The following is a 16989-nucleotide window of genomic DNA, read 5'->3' as shown; positions in this document are numbered from 1 at the left end:
CTTGCCTTGCCTTGTGACCAGAAGGAAAATTCACAGAAGGAAAACTCAAACACATTTCTGCAAGAAGACAAAATAAAATGCCTACAGTACCTGGTATTCCGAGGCAGTCTTCCACTCAAGTACTAACCAGGCACAACCCTGTTTAGCTTCTGAGATCAGACGGGATCAGGCGTTGTCAGAGTGGTTTGGCCGTAAGTGACACTTAGTTGGAAATGTGCGGTTTTCTTACCTTGCGAAATGTGTACCTTGCCTTGCCTTGCCTTGCGACCAGAAGGAAAATTCACAGAAGGAAAACTCAAACACATTTCTGCAAGAAGACAAAATAAAATGCTTACAGTACCTGGTATTCCAAGGCAGTCTCCCACTCAAGTACTAACCAGGCCCAACCCTGTTTAGCTTCTGAGATCAGACAGGATCAGGCGTTGTCAGAGTGGTTTGGCCGTAAGCGACAGTTAGTTGGAAATGTGCGGTTTTCTTACCTTGCGAAATGTTTGCCTTGCCTTGCCTTGCCTTGCGACCAGAAGGAAAATTCACAGAAGGAAAATTCAAACACATTTCTGCAAGAATACAAAATAAAATGCTTACAGTACCTGGTATTCCTAGGCAGTCTCCCACTCAAGTACTAACCAGGCCCAACCCGGTTTAGCTTCTGAGATCAGACGGGATCAGGCGTTGTCAGAGTGGTTTGGCCGTAAGCGACAATTAGCTGGAAATGTGCGGTTTTCTTACCTTGCGAAATGTGTGCCTTGCCTTGCCTTGCCTTGCCTTGCGACCAGAAGGAAAATTCACAGAAGGAAAATTCAAACACGTTTCTGCAAGAAGACAAAATAAAATGCTTACAGTACCTGGTATTCCTAGGCAGTCTCCCACTCAAGTACTAACCAGGCCCAACCCGGTTTAGCTTCTGAGATCAGACGGGATCAGGCGTTGTCAGAGTGGTTTGGCCGTAAGCGACAATTAGCTGGAAATGTGCGGTTTTCTTACCTTGCGAAATGTGTGCCTTGCCTTGCCTTGCCTTGCGACCAGAAGGAAAATTCACAGAAGGAAAATTCAAACACATTTCTGCAAGAAGACAAAATAAAATGCTTACAGTACCTGGTATTCCTAGGCAGTCTCCCACTCAAGTACTAACCAGGCCCAACCCTGTTTAGCTTCTGAGATCAGACGGGATCAGGCGTTGTCAGAGTGGTTTGGCCGTAAGCGACAGTTAGTTGGAAATGTGCGGTTTTCTTACCTTGCGAAATGTGTACCTTGCCTTGCCTTGCCTTGCGACCAGAAGGAAAATTCACAGAAGGAAAACTCAAACACATTTCTGCAAGAAGACAAAATAAAATGCTTACAGTACCTGGTATTCCGAGGCAGTCTCCCACTCAAGTACTAACCAGGCCCAACCCTGTTTAGCTTCTGAGATCAGACGGGATCAGGCGTTGTCAGAGTGGTTTGGCCGTAAGCGACAGTTAGTTGGAAATGTGCGGTTTTCTTACCTTGCGAAATGTTTGCCTTGCCTTGCCTTGCCTTGCGACCAGAAGGAAAATTCACAGAAGGAAAATTCAAACACATTTCTGCAAGAAGACAAAATAAAATGCTTACAGTACCTGGTATTCCTAGGCAGTCTCCCACTCAAGTACTAACCAGGCCCAACCCTGTTTAGCTTCTGAGATCAGACGGGATCAGGCATTGTCAGAGTGGTTTGGCCGTAAGCGACAGTTAGTTGGAAATGTGCGGTTTTCTTACCTTGCGAAATGTGTACCTTGCCTTGCCTTGCCTTGCGACCAGAAGGAAAATTCACAGAAGGAAAACTCAAACACATTTCTGCAAGAAGACAAAATAAAATGCTTACAGTACCTGGTATTCCTAGGCAGTCTCCCACTCAAGTACTAACCAGGCCCAACCCTGTTTAGCTTCTGAGATCAGACGGGATCAGGCGTTGTCAGAGTGGTTTGGCCGTAAGCGACAGTTAGTTGGAAATGTGCGGTTTTCTTACCTTGCGAAATGTGTACCTTGCCTTGCCTTGCCTTGCGACCAGAAGGAAAATTCACAGAAGGAAAACTCAAACACATTTCTGCAAGAAGACAAAATAAAATGCTTACAGTACCTGGTATTCCGAGGCAGTCTCCCACTCAAGTACTAACCAGGCCCAACCCTGTTTAGCTTCTGAGATCAGACAGGATCAGGCGTTGTCAGAGTGGTTTGGCCGTAAGCGACAGTTAGTTGGAAATGTGCGGTTTTCTTACCTTGCGAAATGTTTGCCTTGCCTTGCCTTGCCTTGCGACCAGAAGGAAAATTCACAGAAGGAAAATTCAAACACATTTCTGCAAGAATACAAAATAAAATGCTTACAGTACCTGGTATTCCTAGGCAGTCTCCCACTCAAGTACTAACCAGGCCCAACCCGGTTTAGCTTCTGAGATCAGACGGGATCAGGCGTTGTCAGAGTGGTTTGGCCGTAAGCGACAATTAGCTGGAAATGTGCGGTTTTCTTACCTTGCGAAATGTGTGCCTTGCCTTGCCTTGCCTTGCCTTGCGACCAGAAGGAAAATTCACAGAAGGAAAATTCAAACACATTTCTGCAAGAAGACAAAATAAAATGCTTACAGTACCTGGTATTCCTAGGCAGTCTCCCACTCAAGTACTAACCAGGCCCAACCCTGTTTAGCTTCTGAGATCAGACGGGATCAGGCGTTGTCAGAGTGGTTTGGCCGTAAGCGACAGTTAGTTGGAAATGTGCGGTTTTCTTACCTTGCGAAATGTGTACCTTGCCTTGCCTTGCCTTGCCTTGCGACCAGAAGGAAAATTCACAGAAGGAAAACTCAAACACATTTCTGCAAGAAGACAAAATAAAATGCTTACAGTACCTGGTATTCCGAGGCAGTCTCCCACTCAAGTACTAACCAGGCCCAACCCTGTTTAGCTTCTGAGATCAGACAGGATCAGGCGTTGTCAGAGTGGTTTGGCCGTAAGCGACAGTTAGTTGGAAATGTGCGGTTTTCTTACCTTGCGAAATGTTTGCCTTGCCTTGCCTTGCCTTGCGACCAGAAGGAAAATTCACAGAAGGAAAATTCAAACACATTTCTGCAAGAAGACAAAATAAAATGCTTACAGTACCTGGTATTCCTAGGCAGTCTCCCAATCAAGTACTAACCAGGCCCAACCCGGTTTAGCTTCTGAGATCAGACGGGATCAGGCGTTGTCAGAGTGGTTTGGCCGTAAGCGACAGTTAGTTGGAAATGTGCGGTTTTCTTACCTTGCGAAATGTGTGCCTTGCCTTGCCTTGCCTTGCGACCAGAAGGAAAATTCACAGAAGGAAAATTCAAACACATTTCTGCAAGAAGACAAAATAAAATGCTTACAGTACCTGGTATTCCTAGGCAGTCTCCCACTCAAGTACTAACCAGGCCCAACCCTGTTTAGCTTCTGAGATCAGACGGGATCAGGCGTTGTCAGAGTGGTTTGGCCATAAGCAACAGTTAGTAGGAAATGTGCGGTTTTCTTACCTTGCGAAATGTGTGCCTTGCCTTGCCTTGTGACCAGAAGGAAAATTCACAGAAGGAAAACTCAAACACGTTTCTGCAAGAAGACAAAATAAAATGCCTACAGTACCTGGTATTCCGAGGCAGTCTTCCACTCAAGTACTAACCAGGCACAACCCTGTTTAGCTTCTGAGATCAGACGGGATCAGGCGTTGTCAGAGTGGTTTGGCCGTAAGTGACAGTGAGTTGGAAATGTGCGGTTTTCTTACCTTGCGAAATGTGTACCTTGCCTTGCCTTGCCTTGCGACCAGAAGGAAAATTCACAGAAGGAAAACTCAAACACATTTCTGCAAGAAGACAAAATAAAATGCTTACAGTACCTGGTATTCCGAGGCAGTCTCCCACTCAAGTACTAACCAGGCCCAACCCGGTTTAGCTTCTGAGATCAGACAGGATCAGGCGTTGTCAGAGTGGTTTGGCCGTAAGCGACAGTTAGTTGGAAATGTGCGGTTTTCTTACCTTGCGAAATGTTTGCCTTGCCTTGCCTTGCCTTGCGACCAGAAGGAAAATTCACAGAAGGAAAATTCAAACACATTTCTGCAAGAATACAAAATAAAATGCTTACAGTACCTGGTATTCCTAGGCAGTCTCCCACTCAAGTACTAACCAGGCCCAACCCGGTTTAGCTTCTGAGATCAGACGGGATCAGGCGTTGTCAGAGTGGTTTGGCCGTAAGCGACAATTAGCTGGAAATGTGCGGTTTTCTTACCTTGCGAAATGTGTGCCTTGCCTTGCCTTGCCTTGCGACCAGAAGGAAAATTCACAGAAGGAAAATTCAAACACATTTCTGCAAGAAGACAAAATAAAATGCTTACAGTACCTGGTATTCCTAGGCAGTCTCCCACTCAAGTACTAACCAGGCCCAACCCTGTTTAGCTTCTGAGATCAGACGGGATCAGGCGTTGTCAGAGTGGTTTGGCCGTAAGCGACAGTTAGTTGGAAATGTGCGGTTTTCTTACCTTGCGAAATGTGTACCTTGCCTTGCCTTGCCTTGCGACCAGAAGGAAAATTCACAGAAGGAAAACTCAAACACATTTCTGCAAGAAGACAAAATAAAATGCTTACAGTACCTGGTATTCCGAGGCAGTCTCCCACTCAAGTACTAACCAGGCCCAACCCTGTTTAGCTTCTGAGATCAGACGGGATCAGGCATTGTCAGAGTGGTTTGGCCGTAAGCGACAGTTAGTTGGAAATGTGCGGTTTTCTTACCTTGCGAAATGTTTGCCTTGCCTTGCCTTGCCTTGCGACCAGAAGGAAAATTCACAGAAGGAAAATTCAAACACATTTCTGCAAGAAGACAAAATAAAATGCTTACAGTACCTGGTATTCCTAGGCAGTCTCCCAATCAAGTACTAACCAGGCCCAACCCGGTTTAGCTTCTGAGATCAGACGGGATCAGGCGTTGTCAGAGTGGTTTGGCCGTAAGCGACAGTTAGTTGGAAATGTGCGGTTTTCTTACCTTGCGAAATGTGTGCCTTGCCTTGCCTTGCCTTGCGACCAGAAGGAAAATTCACAGAAGGAAAATTCAAACACATTTCTGCAAGAAGACAAAATAAAATGCTTACAGTACCTGGTATTCCTAGGCAGTCTCCCACTCAAGTACTAACCAGACCCAACCCTGTTTAGCTTCTGAGATCAGACAGGATCAGGCGTTGTCAGAGTGGTTTGGCCATAAGCAACAGTTAGTAGGAAATGTGCGGTTTTCTTACCTTGCGAAATGTGTGCCTTGCCTTGCCTTGTGACCAGAAGGAAAATTCACAGAAGGAAAACTCAAACACATTTCTGCAAGAAGACAAAATAAAATGCCTACAGTACCTGGTATTCCGAGGCAGTCTTCCACTCAAGTACTAACCAGGCACAACCCTGTTTAGCTTCTGAGACCAGACGGGATCAGGCGTTGTCAGAGTGGTTTGGCCGTAAGTGCCAGTTAGTTGGAAATGTGCGGTTTTCTTACCTTGCGAAATGTGTACCTTGCCTTGCCTTGCCTTGCGACCAGAAGGAAAATTCACAGAAGGAAAACTCAAACACATTTCTGCAAGAAGACAAAATAAAATGCTTACAGTACCTGGTATTCCGAGGCAGTCTCCCACTCAAGTACTAACCAGGCCCAACCCTGTTTAGCTTCTGAGATCAGACAGGATCAGGCGTTGTCAGAGTGGTTTGGCCGTAAGCGACAGCTAGTTGGAAATGTGCGGTTTTCTTACCTTGCGAAATGTTTGCCTTGCCTTGCCTTGCCTTGCGACCAGAAGGAAAATTCACAGAAGGAAAATTCAAACACATTTCTGCAAGAATACAAAATAAAATGCTTACAGTACCTGGTATTCCTAGGCAGTCTCCCACTCAAGTACTAACCAGGCCCAACCCGGTTTAGCTTCTGAGATCAGACGGGATCAGGCGTTGTCAGAGTGGTTTGGCCGTAAGCGACAATTAGCTGGAAATGTGCGGTTTTCTTACCTTGCGAAATGTGTGCCTTGCCTTGCCTTGCCTTGCCTTGCGACCAGAAGGAAAATTCACAGAAGGAAAATTCAAACAGATTTCTGCAAGAAGACAAAATAAAATGCTTACAGTACCTGGTATTCCTAGGCAGTCTCCCACTCAAGTACTAACCAGGCCCAACCCGGTTTAGCTTCTGAGATCAGACGGGATCAGGCGTTGTCAGAGTGGTTTGGCCGTAAGCGACAATTAGCTGGAAATGTGCGGTTTTCTTACCTTGCGAAATGTGTGCCTTGCCTTGCCTTGCCTTGCGACCAGAAGGAAAATTCACAGAAGGAAAATTCAAACACATTTCTGCAAGAAGACAAAATAAAATGCTTACAGTACCTGGTATTCCTAGGCAGTCTCCCACTCAAGTACTAACCAGGCCCAACCCTGTTTAGCTTCTGAGATCAGACAGGATCAGGCGTTGTCAGAGTGGTTTGGCCGTAAGCGACAGTTAGTTGGAAATGTGCGGTTTTCTTACCTTGCGAAATGTGTACCTTGCCTTGCCTTGCCTTGCCTTGCGACCAGAAGGAAAATTCACAGAAGGAAAACTCAAACACATTTCTGCAAGAAGACAAAATAAAATGCTTACAGTACCTGGTATTCCGAGGCAGTCTCCCACTCAAGTACTAACCAGGCCCAACCCTGTTTAGCTTCTGAGATCAGACGGGATCAGGCGTTGTCAGAGTGGTTTGGCCGTAAGCGACAGTTAGTTGGAAATGTGCGGTTTTCTTACCTTGCGAAATGTTTGCCTTGCCTTGCCTTGCCTTGCGACCAGAAGGAAAATTCACAGAAGGAAAATTCAAACACATTTCTGCAAGAAGACAAAATAAAATGCTTACAGTACCTGGTATTCCTAGGCAGTCTCCCACTCAAGTACTAACCAGGCCCAACCCTGTTTAGCTTATGAGATCAGACGGGATCAGGCGTTGTCAGAGTGGTTTGGCCGTAAGCGACAGTTAGTTGGAAATGTGCGGTTTTCTTACCTTGCGAAATGTGTACCTTGCCTTGCCTTGCCTTGCGACCAGAAGGAAAATTCACAGAAGGAAAACTCAAACACATTTCTGCAAGAAGACAAAATAAAATGCTTACAGTACCTGGTATTCCTAGGCAGTCTCCCACTCAAGTACTAACCAGGCCCAACCCTGTTTAGCTTCTGAGATCAGACGGGATCAGGCGTTGTCAGAGTGGTTTGGCCGTAAGCGACAGTTAGTTGGAAATGTGCGGTTTTCTTACCTTGCGAAATGTGTACCTTGCCTTGCCTTGCCTTGCGACCAGAAGGAAAATTCACAGAAGGAAAACTCAAACACATTTCTGCAAGAAGACAAAATAAAATGCTTACAGTACCTGGTATTCCGAGGCAGTCTCCCACTCAAGTACTAACCAGGCCCAACCCTGTTTAGCTTCTGAGATCAGACAGGATCAGGCGTTGTCAGAGTGGTTTGGCCGTAAGCGACAGTTAGTTGGAAATGTGCGGTTTTCTTACCTTGCGAAATGTTTGCCTTGCCTTGCCTTGCCTTGCGACCAGAAGGAAAATTCACAGAAGGAAAATTCAAACACATTTCTGCAAGAATACAAAATAAAATGCTTACAGTACCTGGTATTCCTAGGCAGTCTCCCACTCAAGTACTAACCAGGCCCAACCCGGTTTAGCTTCTGAGATCAGACGGGATCAGGCGTTGTCAGAGTGGTTTGGCCGTAAGCGACAATTAGCTGGAAATGTGCGGTTTTCTTACCTTGCGAAATGTGTGCCTTGCCTTGCCTTGCCTTGCCTTGCGACCAGAAGGAAAATTCACAGAAGGAAAATTCAAACACATTTCTGCAAGAAGACAAAATAAAATGCTTACAGTACCTGGTATTCCTAGGCAGTCTCCCACTCAAGTACTAACCAGGCCCAACCCTGTTTAGCTTCTGAGATCAGACGGGATCAGGCGTTGTCAGAGTGGTTTGGCCGTAAGCGACAGTTAGTTGGAAATGTGCGGTTTTCTTACCTTGCGAAATGTGTACCTTGCCTTGCCTTGCCTTGCGACCAGAAGGAAAATTCACAGAAGGAAAACTCAAACACATTTCTGCAAGAAGACAAAATAAAATGCTTACAGTACCTGGTATTCCGAGGCAGTTTCCCACTCAAGTACTAACCAGGCCCAACCCTGTTTAGCTTCTGAGATCAGACAGGATCAGGCGTTGTCAGAGTGGTTTGGCCGTAAGCGACAGTTAGTTGGAAATGTGCGGTTTTCTTACCTTGCGAAATGTTTGCCTTGCCTTGCCTTGCCTTGCGACCAGAAGGAAAATTCACAGAAGGAAAATTCAAACACATTTCTGCAAGAAGACAAAATAAAATGCTTACAGTACCTGGTATTCCTAGGCAGTCTCCCAATCAAGTACTAACCAGGCCCAACCCGGTTTAGCTTCTGAGATCAGACGGGATCAGGCGTTGTCAGAGTGGTTTGGCCATAAGCAACAGTTAGTAGGAAATGTGCGGTTTTCTTACCTTGCGAAATGTGTGCCTTGCCTTGCCTTGTGACCAGAAGGAAAATTCACAGAAGGAAAACTCAAACACATTTCTGCAAGAAGACAAAATAAAATGCCTACAGTACCTGGTATTCCGAGGCAGTCTTCCACTCAAGTACTAACCAGGCACAACCCTGTTTAGCTTCTGAGATCAGACGGGATCAGGCGTTGTCAGAGTGGTTTGGCCGTAAGTGACAGTTAGTTGGAAATGTGCGGTTTTCTTACCTTGCGAAATGTGTACCTTGCCTTGCCTTGCCTTGCGACCAGAAGGAAAATTCACAGAAGGAAAACTCAAACACATTTCTGCAAGAAGACAAAATAAAATGCTTACAGTACCTGGTATTCCGAGGCAGTCTCCCACTCAAGTACTAACCAGGCCCAACCCTGTTTAGCTTCTGAGATCAGACAGGATCAGGCGTTGTCAGAGTGGTTTGGCCGTAAGCGACAGTTAGTTGGAAATGTGCGGTTTTCTTACCTTGCGAAATGTTTGCCTTGCCTTGCCTTGCCTTGCGACCAGAAGGAAAATTCACAGAAGGAAAATTCAAACACATTTCTGCAAGAATACAAAATAAAATGCTTACAGTACCTGGTATTCCTAGGCAGTCTCCCACTCAAGTACTAACCAGGCCCAACCCGGTTTAGCTTCTGAGATCAGACGGGATCAGGCGTTGTCAGAGTGGTTTGGCCGTAAGCGACAATTAGCTGGAAATGTGCGGTTTTCTTACCTTGCGAAATGTGTGCCTTGCCTTGCCTTGCCTTGCCTTGCGACCAGAAGGAAAATTCACAGAAGGAAAATTCAAACACATTTCTGCAAGAAGACAAAATAAAATGCTTACAGTACCTGGTATTCCTAGGCAGTCTCCCACTCAAGTACTAACCAGGCCCAACCCGGTTTAGCTTCTGAGATCAGACGGGATCAGGCGTTGTCAGAGTGGTTTGGCCGTAAGCGACAATTAGCTGGAAATGTGCGGTTTTCTTACCTTGCGAAATGTGTGCCTTGCCTTGCCTTGCCTTGCGACCAGAAGGAAAATTCACAGAAGGAAAATTCAAACACATTTCTGCAAGAAGACAAAATAAAATGCTTACAGTACCTGGTATTCCTAGGCAGTCTCCCACTCAAGTACTAACCAGGCCCGACCCTGTTTAGCTTCTGAGATCAGACGGGATCAGGCGTTGTCAGAGTGGTTTGGCCGTAAGCGACAGTTAGTTGGAAATGTGCGGTTTTCTTACCTTGCGAAATGTGTACCTTGCCTTGCCTTGCCTTGCGACCAGAAGGAAAATTCACAGAAGGAAAACTCAAACACATTTCTGCAAGAAGACAAAATAAAATGCTTACAGTACCTGGTATTCCGAGGCAGTCTCCCACTCAAGTACTAACCAGGCCCAACCCTGTTGAGCTTCTGAGATCAGACGGGATCAGGCGTTGTCAGAGTGGTTTGGCCGTAAGCGACAGTTAGTTGGAAATGTGCGGTTTTCTTACCTTGCGAAATGTTTGCCTTGCCTTGCCTTGCCTTGCGACCAGAAGGAAAATTCACAGAAGGAAAATTCAAACACATTTCTGCAAGAAGACAAAATAAAATGCTTACAGTACCTGGTATTCCTAGGCAGTCTCCCACTCAAGTACTAACCAGGCCCAACCCTGTTTAGCTTCTGAGATCAGACGGGATCAGGCGTTGTCAGAGTGGTTTGGCCGTAAGCGACAGTTAGTTGGAAATGTGCGGTTTTCTTACCTTGCGAAATGTGTACCTTGCCTTGCCTTGCGACCAGAAGGAAAATTCACAGAAGGAAAACTCAAACACATTTCTGCAAGAACACAAAATAAAATGCTTACAGTACCTGGTATTCCTAGGCAGTCTCCCACTCAAGTACTAACCAGGCCCAACCCTGTTTAGCTTCTGAGATCAGACGGGATCAGGCGTTGTCAGAGTGGTTTGGCCGTAAGCGACAGTTAGTTGGAAATGTGCGGTTTTCTTACCTTGCGAAATGTGTACCTTGCCTTGCCTTGCCTTGCGACCAGAAGGAAAATTCACAGAAGGAAAACTCAAACACATTTCTGCAAGAAGACAAAATAAAATGCTTACAGTACCTGGTATTCCGAGGCAGTCTCCCACTCAAGTACTAACCAGGCCCAACCCTGTTTAGCTTCTGAGATCAGACAGGATCAGGCGTTGTCAGAGTGGTTTGGCCGTAAGCGACAGCTAGATGGAAATGTGCGGTTTTCTTACCTTGCGAAATGTTTGCCTTGCCTTGCCTTGCCTTGCGACCAGAAGGAAAATTCACAGAAGGAAAATTCAAACACATTTCTGCAAGAATACAAAATAAAATGCTTACAGTACCTGGTATTCCTAGGCAGTCTCCCACTCAAGTACTAACCAGGCCCAACCCGGTTTAGCTTCTGAGATCAGACGGGATCAGGCGTTGTCAGAGTGGTTTGGCCGTAAGCGACAATTAGCTGGAAATGTGCGGTTTTCTTACCTTGCGAAATGTGTGCCTTGCCTTGCCTTGCCTTGCCTTGCCTTGCCTTGCGACCAGAAGGAAAATTCACAGAAGGAAAATTCAAACACATTTCTGCAAGAAGACAAAATAAAATGCTTACAGTACCTGGTATTCCTAGGCAGTCTCCCACTCAAGTACTAACCAGGCCCAACCCTGTTTAGCTTCTGAGATCAGACGGGATCAGGCGTTGTCAGAGTGGTTTGGCCGTAAGCGACAGTTAGTTGGAAATGTGCGGTTTTCTTACCTTGCGAAATGTGTACCTTGCCTTGCCTTGCCTTGCGACCAGAAGGAAAATTCACAGAAGGAAAACTCAAACACATTTCTGCAAGAAGACAAAATAAAATGCTTACAGTACCTGGTATTCCGAGGCAGTCTCCCACTCAAGTACTAACCAGGCCCAACCCTGTTTAGCTTCTGAGATCAGACAGGATCAGGCGTTGTCAGAGTGGTTTGGCCGTAAGCGACAGTTAGTTGGAAATGTGCGGTTTTCTTACCTTGCGAAATGTTTGCCTTGCCTTGCCTTGCCTTGCGACCAGAAGGAAAATTCACAGAAGGAAAATTCAAACACATTTCTGCAAGAAGACAAAATAAAATGCTTACAGTACCTGGTATTCCTAGGCAGTCTCCCAATCAAGTACTAACCAGGCCCAACCCGGTTTAGCTTCTGAGATCAGACGGGATCAGGCGTTGTCAGAGTGGTTTGGCCGTAAGCGACAGTTAGTTGGAAATGTGCGGTTTTCTTACCTTGCGAAATGTGTGCCTTGCCTTGCCTTGCCTTGCGACCAGAAGGAAAATTCACAGAAGGAAAATTCAAACACATTTCTGCAAGAAGACAAAATAAAATGCTTACAGTACCTGGTATTCCTAGGCAGTCTCCCACTCAAGTACTAACCAGGCCCAACCCTGTTTAGCTTCTGAGATCAGACGGGATCAGGCGTTGTCAGAGTGGTTTGGCCATAAGCAACAGTCAGTAGGAAATGTGCGGTTTTATTACCTTGCGAAATGTGTGCCTTGCCTTGCCTTGTGACCAGAAGGAAAATTCACAGAAGGAAAACTCAAACACATTTCTGCAAGAAGACAAAATAAAATGCCTACAGTACCTGGTATTCCGAGGCAGTCTTCCACTCAAGTACTAACCAGGCACAACCCTGTTTAGCTTCTGAGATCAGACGGGATCAGGCGTTGTCAGAGTGGTTTGGCCGTAAGTGACAGTTAGTTGGAAATGTGCGGTTTTCTTACCTTGCGAAATGTGTACCTTGCCTTGCCTTGCCTTGCGACCAGAAGGAAAATTCACAGAAGGAAAACTCAAACACATTTCTGCAAGAAGACAAAATAAAATGCTTACAGTACCTGGTATTCCGAGGCAGTCTCCCACTCAAGTACTAACCAGGCCCAACCCTGTTTAGCTTCTGAGATCAGACAGGATCAGGCGTTGTCAGAGTGGTTTGGCCGTAAGCGACAGTTAGTTGGAAATGTGCGGTTTTCTTACCTTGCGAAATGTTTGCCTTGCCTTGCCTTGCCTTGCGACCAGAAGGAAAATTCACAGAAGGAAAATTCAAACACATTTCTGCAAGAATACAAAATAAAATGCTTACAGTACCTGGTATTCCTAGGCAGTCTCCCACTCAAGTACTAACCAGGCCCAACCCGGTTTAGCTTCTGAGATCAGACGGGATCAGGCGTTGTCAGAGTGGTTTGGCCGTAAGCGACAATTAGCTGGAAATGTGCGGTTTTCTTACCTTGCGAAATGTGTGCCTTGCCTTGCCTTGCCTTGCCTTGCGACCAGAAGGAAAATTCACAGAAGGAAAATTCAAACACATTTCTGCAAGAAGACAAAATAAAATGCTTACAGTACCTGGTATTCCTAGGCAGTCTCCCACTCAAGTACTAACCAGGCCCAACCCGGTTTAGCTTCTGAGATCAGACGGGATCAGGCGTTGTCAGAGTGGTTTGGCCGTAAGCGACAATTAGCTGGAAATGTGCGGTTTTCTTACCTTGCGAAATGTGTGCCTTGCCTTGCCTTGCCTTGCGACCAGAAGGAAAATTCACAGAAGGAAAATTCAAACACATTTCTGCAAGAAGACAAAATAAAATGCTTACAGTACCTGGTATTCCTAGGCAGTCTCCCACTCAAGTACTAACCAGGCCCAACCCTGTTTAGCTTCTGAGATCAGACGGGATCAGGCGTTGTCAGAGTGGTTTGGCCGTAAGCGACAGTTAGTTGGAAATGTGCGGTTTTCTTACCTTGCGAAATGTTTGCCTTGCCTTGCCTTGCCTTGCGACCAGAAGGAAAATTCACAGAAGGAAAATTCAAACACATTTCTGCAAGAAGACAAAATAAAATGCTTACAGTACCTGGTATTCCTAGGCAGTCTCCCACTCAAGTACTAACCAGGCCCAACCCTGTTTAGCTTCTGAGATCAGACGGGATCAGGCGTTGTCAGAGTGGTTTGGCCGTAAGCGACAGTTAGTTGGAAATGTGCGGTTTTCTTACCTTGCGAAATGTGTACCTTGCCTTGCCTTGCCTTGCGACCAGAAGGAAAATTCACAGAAGGAAAACTCAAACACATTTCTGCAAGAAGACAAAATAAAATGCTTACAGTACCTGGTATTCCGAGGCAGTCTCCCACTCAAGTACTAACCAGGCCCAACCCTGTTCAGCTTCTGAGATCAGACAGGATCAGGCGTTGTCAGAGTGGTTTGGCCGTAAGCGACAGTTAGTTGGAAATGTGCGGTTTTCTTACCTTGCGAAATGTTTGCCTTGCCTTGCCTTGCCTTGCGACCAGAAGGAAAATTCACAGAAGGAAAATTCAAACACATTTCTGCAAGAAGACAAAATAAAATGCTTACAGTACCTGGTATTCCTAGGCAGTCTCCCAATCAAGTACTAACCAGGCCCAACCCGGTTTAGCTTCTGAGATCAGACGGGATCAGGCGTTGTCAGAGTGGTTTGGCCGTAAGCGACAGTTAGTTGGAAATGTGCGGTTTTCTTACCTTGCGAAATGTGTGCCTTGCCTTGCCTTGCCTTGCGACCAGAAGGAAAATTCACAGAAGGAAAATTCAAACACATTTCTGCAAGAAGACAAAATAAAATGCTTACAGTACCTGGTATTCCTAGGCAGTCTCCCACTCAAGTACTAACCAGGCCCAACCCTGTTTAGCTTCTGAGATCAGACAGGATCAGGCGTTGTCAGAGTGGTTTGGCCATAAGCAACAGTTAGTAGGAAATGTGCGGTTTTCTTACCTTGCGAAATGTGTGCCTTGCCTTGCCTTGTGACCAGAAGGAAAATTCACAGAAGGAAAACTCAAACACATTTCTGCAAGAAGACAAAATAAAATGCCTACAGTACCTGGTATTCCGAGGCAGTCTTCCACTCAAGTACTAACCAGGCACAACCCTGTTTAGCTTCTGAGATCAGACGGGATCAGGCGTTGTCAGAGTGGTTTGGCCGTAAGTGACAGTTAGTTGGAAATGTGCGGTTTTCTTACCTTGCGAAATGTGTACCTTGCCTTGCCTTGCCTTGCGACCAGAAGGAAAATTCACAGAAGGAAAACTCAAACACATTTCTGCAAGAAGACAAAATAAAATGCTTACAGTACCTGGTATTCCGAGGCAGTCTCCCACTCAAGTACTAACCAGGCCCAACCCTGTTTAGCTTCTGAGATCAGACAGGATCAGGCGTTGTCAGAGTGGTTTGGCCGTAAGCGACAGTTAGTTGGAAATGTGCGGTTTTCTTACCTTGCGAAATGTTTGCCTTGCCTTGCCTTGCCTTGCGACCAGAAGGAAAATTCACAGAAGGAAAATTCAAACACATTTCTGCAAGAATACAAAATAAAATGCTTACAGTACCTGGTATTCCTAGGCAGTCTCCCACTCAAGTACTAACCAGGCCCAACCCGGTTTAGCTTCTGAGATCAGACGGGATCAGGCGTTGTCAGAGTGGTTTGGCCGTAAGCGACAATTAGCTGGAAATGTGCGGTTTTCTTACCTTGCGAAATGTGTGCCTTGCCTTGCCTTGCCTTGCCTTGCGACCAGAAGGAAAATTCACAGAAGGAAAATTCAAACACATTTCTGCAAGAAGACAAAATAAAATGCTTACAGTACCTGGTATTCCTAGGCAGTCTCCCACTCAAGTACTAACCAGGCCCAACCCGGTTTAGCTTCTGAGATCAGACGGGATCAGGCGTTGTCAGAGTGGTTTGGCCGTAAGCGACAATTAGCTGGAAATGTGCGGTTTTCTTACCTTGCGAAATGTGTGCCTTGCCTTGCCTTGCCTTGCGACCAGAAGGAAAATTCACAGAAGGAAAATTCAAACACATTTCTGCAAGAAGACAAAATAAAATGCTTACAGTACCTGGTATTCCTAGGCAGTCTCCCACTCAAGTACTAACCAGGCCCAACCCGGTTTAGCTTCTGAGATCAGACAGGATCAGGCGTTGTCAGAGTGGTTTGGCCGTAAGCGACAGTTAGCTGGAAATGTGCGGTTTTCTTACCTTGCGAAATGTTTGCCTTGCCTTGCCTTGCCTTGCGACCAGAAGGAAAATTCACAGAAGGAAAATTCAAACACATTTCTGCAAGAATACAAAATAAAATGCTTACAGTACCTGGTATTCCTAGGCAGTCTCCCACTCAAGTACTAACCAGGCCCAACCCGGTTTAGCTTCTGAGATCAGACGGGATCAGGCGTTGTCAGAGTGGTTTGGCCGTAAGCGACAATTAGCTGGAAATGTGCGGTTTTCTTACCTTGCGAAATGTGTGCCTTGCCTTGCCTTGCCTTGCGACCAGAAGGAAAATTCACAGAAGGAAAATTCAAACACATTTCTGCAAGAAGACAAAATAAAATGCTTACAGTACCTGGTATTCCTAGGCAGTCTCCCACTCAAGTACTAACCAGGCCCAACCCTGTTTAGCTTTTGAGATCAGACGGGATCAGGCGTTGTCAGAGTGGTTTGGCCATAAGCAACAGTTAGTAGGAAATGTGCGGTTTTCTTACCTTGCGAAATGTGTGCCTTGCCTTGCCTTGTGACCAGAAGGAAAATTCACAGAAGGAAAACTCAAACACATTTCTGCAAGAAGACAAAATAAAATGCCTACAGTACCTGGTATTCCGAGGCAGTCTTCCACTCAAGTACTAACCAGGCACAACCCTGTTTAGCTTCTGAGATCAGACGGGATCAGGCGTTGTCAGAGTGGTTTGGCCGTAAGCGACAATTAGCTGGAAATGTGCGGTTTTCTTACCTTGCGAAATGTGTGCCTTGCCTTGCCTTGCCTTGCCTTGCGACCAGAAGGAAAATTCACAGAAGGAAAATTCAAACACATTTCTGCAAGAAGACAAAATAAAATGCTTACAGTACCTGGTATTCCTAGGCAGTCTCCCACTCAAGTACTAACCAGGCCCAACCCTGTTTAGCTTCTGAGATCAGACGGGATCAGGCGTTGTCAGAGTGGTTTGGCCGTAAGCGACAGTTAGTTGGAAATGTGCGGTTTTCTTACCTTGCGAAATGTGTACCTTGCCTTGCCTTGCCTTGCGACCAGAAGGAAAATTCACAGAAGGAAAACTCAAACACATTTCTGCAAGAAGACAAAATAAAATGCTTACAGTACCTGGTATTCCGAGGCAGTCTCCCACTCAAGTACTAACCAGGCCCAACCCTGTTTAGCTTCTGAGATCAGACAGGATCAGGCGTTGTCAGAGTGGTTTGGCCGTAAGCGACAGTTAGTTGGAAATGTGCGGTTTTCTTACCTTGCGAAATGTTTGCCTTGCCTTGCCTTGCCTTGCCTTGCGACCAGAAGGAAAATTCACAGAAGGAAAATTCAAACACATTTCTGCAAGAAGACAAAATAAAATGCTTACAGTACCTGGTATTCCTAGGCAGTCTCCCAATCAAGTACTAACCAGGCCCAACCCGGTTTAGCTTCTGAGATCAGACGGGATCAGGCGTTGTCAGAGTGGTTTGGCCGTAAGCGACAGTT

At 45.9% G+C, this 16989-nt stretch overlaps 19 non-coding genes and 49 pseudogenes across 19 annotated transcripts; all 68 read right to left on the bottom strand.

The window, feature by feature from the left end:
• Window positions 1–78: 78 nt before the first annotated feature.
• LOC132865092 (5S ribosomal RNA) lies at window positions 79–197 on the bottom strand (annotated as a pseudogene).
• Window positions 198–328: 131 nt separating this feature from the next.
• Window positions 329–447, bottom strand: LOC132865632 (5S ribosomal RNA; annotated as a pseudogene).
• Window positions 448–578: 131 nt separating this feature from the next.
• LOC132865590 (5S ribosomal RNA) lies at window positions 579–697 on the bottom strand (annotated as a pseudogene).
• Window positions 698–833: 136 nt separating this feature from the next.
• Window positions 834–952, bottom strand: LOC132865589 (5S ribosomal RNA; annotated as a pseudogene).
• Window positions 953–1083: 131 nt separating this feature from the next.
• LOC132865196 (5S ribosomal RNA) lies at window positions 1084–1202 on the bottom strand. Its single transcript, XR_009650360.1, has one exon. It is a non-coding gene; the product is annotated as a 5S ribosomal RNA (ribosomal RNA).
• Window positions 1203–1333: 131 nt separating this feature from the next.
• On the bottom strand, window positions 1334–1452 carry LOC132865263 (5S ribosomal RNA). The gene has a single exon (XR_009650421.1). It is a non-coding gene; the product is annotated as a 5S ribosomal RNA (ribosomal RNA).
• A 131-nt stretch (window positions 1453–1583) lies between these two features.
• Window positions 1584–1702, bottom strand: LOC132865320 (5S ribosomal RNA). The gene has a single exon (XR_009650473.1). It is a non-coding gene; the product is annotated as a 5S ribosomal RNA (ribosomal RNA).
• A 131-nt stretch (window positions 1703–1833) lies between these two features.
• LOC132865195 (5S ribosomal RNA) lies at window positions 1834–1952 on the bottom strand. The gene has a single exon (XR_009650359.1). It is a non-coding gene; the product is annotated as a 5S ribosomal RNA (ribosomal RNA).
• A 131-nt stretch (window positions 1953–2083) lies between these two features.
• Window positions 2084–2202, bottom strand: LOC132864905 (5S ribosomal RNA; annotated as a pseudogene).
• A 131-nt stretch (window positions 2203–2333) lies between these two features.
• LOC132865588 (5S ribosomal RNA) lies at window positions 2334–2452 on the bottom strand (annotated as a pseudogene).
• Window positions 2453–2588: 136 nt separating this feature from the next.
• On the bottom strand, window positions 2589–2707 carry LOC132865194 (5S ribosomal RNA). The gene has a single exon (XR_009650358.1). It is a non-coding gene; the product is annotated as a 5S ribosomal RNA (ribosomal RNA).
• A 136-nt stretch (window positions 2708–2843) lies between these two features.
• LOC132864904 (5S ribosomal RNA) lies at window positions 2844–2962 on the bottom strand (annotated as a pseudogene).
• Window positions 2963–3093: 131 nt separating this feature from the next.
• LOC132864961 (5S ribosomal RNA) lies at window positions 3094–3212 on the bottom strand (annotated as a pseudogene).
• Window positions 3213–3343: 131 nt separating this feature from the next.
• LOC132865287 (5S ribosomal RNA) lies at window positions 3344–3462 on the bottom strand. The gene has a single exon (XR_009650443.1). It is a non-coding gene; the product is annotated as a 5S ribosomal RNA (ribosomal RNA).
• A 126-nt stretch (window positions 3463–3588) lies between these two features.
• On the bottom strand, window positions 3589–3707 carry LOC132865089 (5S ribosomal RNA; annotated as a pseudogene).
• A 131-nt stretch (window positions 3708–3838) lies between these two features.
• Window positions 3839–3957, bottom strand: LOC132865025 (5S ribosomal RNA; annotated as a pseudogene).
• Window positions 3958–4088: 131 nt separating this feature from the next.
• Window positions 4089–4207, bottom strand: LOC132865586 (5S ribosomal RNA; annotated as a pseudogene).
• A 131-nt stretch (window positions 4208–4338) lies between these two features.
• Window positions 4339–4457, bottom strand: LOC132865192 (5S ribosomal RNA). Its single transcript, XR_009650356.1, has one exon. It is a non-coding gene; the product is annotated as a 5S ribosomal RNA (ribosomal RNA).
• A 131-nt stretch (window positions 4458–4588) lies between these two features.
• LOC132865329 (5S ribosomal RNA) lies at window positions 4589–4707 on the bottom strand. The gene has a single exon (XR_009650481.1). It is a non-coding gene; the product is annotated as a 5S ribosomal RNA (ribosomal RNA).
• A 131-nt stretch (window positions 4708–4838) lies between these two features.
• Window positions 4839–4957, bottom strand: LOC132864960 (5S ribosomal RNA; annotated as a pseudogene).
• Window positions 4958–5088: 131 nt separating this feature from the next.
• LOC132865026 (5S ribosomal RNA) lies at window positions 5089–5207 on the bottom strand (annotated as a pseudogene).
• A 126-nt stretch (window positions 5208–5333) lies between these two features.
• On the bottom strand, window positions 5334–5452 carry LOC132865097 (5S ribosomal RNA; annotated as a pseudogene).
• Window positions 5453–5583: 131 nt separating this feature from the next.
• On the bottom strand, window positions 5584–5702 carry LOC132864902 (5S ribosomal RNA; annotated as a pseudogene).
• A 131-nt stretch (window positions 5703–5833) lies between these two features.
• LOC132865585 (5S ribosomal RNA) lies at window positions 5834–5952 on the bottom strand (annotated as a pseudogene).
• A 136-nt stretch (window positions 5953–6088) lies between these two features.
• On the bottom strand, window positions 6089–6207 carry LOC132865583 (5S ribosomal RNA; annotated as a pseudogene).
• Window positions 6208–6338: 131 nt separating this feature from the next.
• LOC132865615 (5S ribosomal RNA) lies at window positions 6339–6457 on the bottom strand (annotated as a pseudogene).
• Window positions 6458–6593: 136 nt separating this feature from the next.
• LOC132865262 (5S ribosomal RNA) lies at window positions 6594–6712 on the bottom strand. The gene has a single exon (XR_009650420.1). It is a non-coding gene; the product is annotated as a 5S ribosomal RNA (ribosomal RNA).
• Window positions 6713–6843: 131 nt separating this feature from the next.
• Window positions 6844–6962, bottom strand: LOC132864918 (5S ribosomal RNA; annotated as a pseudogene).
• A 131-nt stretch (window positions 6963–7093) lies between these two features.
• On the bottom strand, window positions 7094–7212 carry LOC132865191 (5S ribosomal RNA). Its single transcript, XR_009650355.1, has one exon. It is a non-coding gene; the product is annotated as a 5S ribosomal RNA (ribosomal RNA).
• Window positions 7213–7343: 131 nt separating this feature from the next.
• LOC132864901 (5S ribosomal RNA) lies at window positions 7344–7462 on the bottom strand (annotated as a pseudogene).
• A 131-nt stretch (window positions 7463–7593) lies between these two features.
• Window positions 7594–7712, bottom strand: LOC132865582 (5S ribosomal RNA; annotated as a pseudogene).
• Window positions 7713–7848: 136 nt separating this feature from the next.
• Window positions 7849–7967, bottom strand: LOC132865189 (5S ribosomal RNA). The gene has a single exon (XR_009650354.1). It is a non-coding gene; the product is annotated as a 5S ribosomal RNA (ribosomal RNA).
• A 131-nt stretch (window positions 7968–8098) lies between these two features.
• Window positions 8099–8217, bottom strand: LOC132864993 (5S ribosomal RNA; annotated as a pseudogene).
• A 131-nt stretch (window positions 8218–8348) lies between these two features.
• LOC132864986 (5S ribosomal RNA) lies at window positions 8349–8467 on the bottom strand (annotated as a pseudogene).
• A 126-nt stretch (window positions 8468–8593) lies between these two features.
• Window positions 8594–8712, bottom strand: LOC132865088 (5S ribosomal RNA; annotated as a pseudogene).
• Window positions 8713–8843: 131 nt separating this feature from the next.
• On the bottom strand, window positions 8844–8962 carry LOC132864900 (5S ribosomal RNA; annotated as a pseudogene).
• Window positions 8963–9093: 131 nt separating this feature from the next.
• LOC132865581 (5S ribosomal RNA) lies at window positions 9094–9212 on the bottom strand (annotated as a pseudogene).
• A 136-nt stretch (window positions 9213–9348) lies between these two features.
• Window positions 9349–9467, bottom strand: LOC132865580 (5S ribosomal RNA; annotated as a pseudogene).
• Window positions 9468–9598: 131 nt separating this feature from the next.
• Window positions 9599–9717, bottom strand: LOC132865271 (5S ribosomal RNA). The gene has a single exon (XR_009650428.1). It is a non-coding gene; the product is annotated as a 5S ribosomal RNA (ribosomal RNA).
• Window positions 9718–9848: 131 nt separating this feature from the next.
• Window positions 9849–9967, bottom strand: LOC132864975 (5S ribosomal RNA; annotated as a pseudogene).
• Window positions 9968–10098: 131 nt separating this feature from the next.
• Window positions 10099–10217, bottom strand: LOC132865188 (5S ribosomal RNA). Its single transcript, XR_009650353.1, has one exon. It is a non-coding gene; the product is annotated as a 5S ribosomal RNA (ribosomal RNA).
• Window positions 10218–10343: 126 nt separating this feature from the next.
• LOC132865187 (5S ribosomal RNA) lies at window positions 10344–10462 on the bottom strand. The gene has a single exon (XR_009650352.1). It is a non-coding gene; the product is annotated as a 5S ribosomal RNA (ribosomal RNA).
• A 131-nt stretch (window positions 10463–10593) lies between these two features.
• Window positions 10594–10712, bottom strand: LOC132864899 (5S ribosomal RNA; annotated as a pseudogene).
• A 131-nt stretch (window positions 10713–10843) lies between these two features.
• Window positions 10844–10962, bottom strand: LOC132865579 (5S ribosomal RNA; annotated as a pseudogene).
• Window positions 10963–11108: 146 nt separating this feature from the next.
• LOC132865186 (5S ribosomal RNA) lies at window positions 11109–11227 on the bottom strand. The gene has a single exon (XR_009650351.1). It is a non-coding gene; the product is annotated as a 5S ribosomal RNA (ribosomal RNA).
• A 131-nt stretch (window positions 11228–11358) lies between these two features.
• Window positions 11359–11477, bottom strand: LOC132864898 (5S ribosomal RNA; annotated as a pseudogene).
• Window positions 11478–11608: 131 nt separating this feature from the next.
• Window positions 11609–11727, bottom strand: LOC132864959 (5S ribosomal RNA; annotated as a pseudogene).
• A 131-nt stretch (window positions 11728–11858) lies between these two features.
• LOC132865286 (5S ribosomal RNA) lies at window positions 11859–11977 on the bottom strand. The gene has a single exon (XR_009650442.1). It is a non-coding gene; the product is annotated as a 5S ribosomal RNA (ribosomal RNA).
• A 126-nt stretch (window positions 11978–12103) lies between these two features.
• On the bottom strand, window positions 12104–12222 carry LOC132865087 (5S ribosomal RNA; annotated as a pseudogene).
• A 131-nt stretch (window positions 12223–12353) lies between these two features.
• LOC132864897 (5S ribosomal RNA) lies at window positions 12354–12472 on the bottom strand (annotated as a pseudogene).
• A 131-nt stretch (window positions 12473–12603) lies between these two features.
• On the bottom strand, window positions 12604–12722 carry LOC132865578 (5S ribosomal RNA; annotated as a pseudogene).
• Window positions 12723–12858: 136 nt separating this feature from the next.
• On the bottom strand, window positions 12859–12977 carry LOC132865577 (5S ribosomal RNA; annotated as a pseudogene).
• A 131-nt stretch (window positions 12978–13108) lies between these two features.
• On the bottom strand, window positions 13109–13227 carry LOC132865185 (5S ribosomal RNA). Its single transcript, XR_009650350.1, has one exon. It is a non-coding gene; the product is annotated as a 5S ribosomal RNA (ribosomal RNA).
• A 131-nt stretch (window positions 13228–13358) lies between these two features.
• LOC132865184 (5S ribosomal RNA) lies at window positions 13359–13477 on the bottom strand. Its single transcript, XR_009650349.1, has one exon. It is a non-coding gene; the product is annotated as a 5S ribosomal RNA (ribosomal RNA).
• A 131-nt stretch (window positions 13478–13608) lies between these two features.
• Window positions 13609–13727, bottom strand: LOC132865034 (5S ribosomal RNA; annotated as a pseudogene).
• A 131-nt stretch (window positions 13728–13858) lies between these two features.
• On the bottom strand, window positions 13859–13977 carry LOC132864957 (5S ribosomal RNA; annotated as a pseudogene).
• A 131-nt stretch (window positions 13978–14108) lies between these two features.
• On the bottom strand, window positions 14109–14227 carry LOC132864973 (5S ribosomal RNA; annotated as a pseudogene).
• Window positions 14228–14353: 126 nt separating this feature from the next.
• Window positions 14354–14472, bottom strand: LOC132865086 (5S ribosomal RNA; annotated as a pseudogene).
• A 131-nt stretch (window positions 14473–14603) lies between these two features.
• On the bottom strand, window positions 14604–14722 carry LOC132864896 (5S ribosomal RNA; annotated as a pseudogene).
• A 131-nt stretch (window positions 14723–14853) lies between these two features.
• Window positions 14854–14972, bottom strand: LOC132865575 (5S ribosomal RNA; annotated as a pseudogene).
• A 136-nt stretch (window positions 14973–15108) lies between these two features.
• On the bottom strand, window positions 15109–15227 carry LOC132865574 (5S ribosomal RNA; annotated as a pseudogene).
• Window positions 15228–15358: 131 nt separating this feature from the next.
• LOC132865018 (5S ribosomal RNA) lies at window positions 15359–15477 on the bottom strand (annotated as a pseudogene).
• Window positions 15478–15608: 131 nt separating this feature from the next.
• Window positions 15609–15727, bottom strand: LOC132865573 (5S ribosomal RNA; annotated as a pseudogene).
• A 131-nt stretch (window positions 15728–15858) lies between these two features.
• LOC132865633 (5S ribosomal RNA) lies at window positions 15859–15977 on the bottom strand (annotated as a pseudogene).
• Window positions 15978–16103: 126 nt separating this feature from the next.
• Window positions 16104–16222, bottom strand: LOC132865053 (5S ribosomal RNA; annotated as a pseudogene).
• A 136-nt stretch (window positions 16223–16358) lies between these two features.
• Window positions 16359–16477, bottom strand: LOC132865183 (5S ribosomal RNA). The gene has a single exon (XR_009650348.1). It is a non-coding gene; the product is annotated as a 5S ribosomal RNA (ribosomal RNA).
• Window positions 16478–16608: 131 nt separating this feature from the next.
• Window positions 16609–16727, bottom strand: LOC132864894 (5S ribosomal RNA; annotated as a pseudogene).
• Window positions 16728–16863: 136 nt separating this feature from the next.
• LOC132864956 (5S ribosomal RNA) lies at window positions 16864–16982 on the bottom strand (annotated as a pseudogene).
• Window positions 16983–16989: the final 7 nt, after the last annotated feature.

The sequence above is a fragment of the Neoarius graeffei genome, chromosome 17, assembly GCF_027579695.1.
Source record: "Neoarius graeffei isolate fNeoGra1 chromosome 17, fNeoGra1.pri, whole genome shotgun sequence".
Lineage (NCBI taxonomy): Eukaryota > Metazoa > Chordata > Actinopteri > Siluriformes > Ariidae > Neoarius > Neoarius graeffei.
Note: the sequence above shows the minus strand (reverse complement) of the source record. Positions and strands in the feature narration are given on the sequence as shown.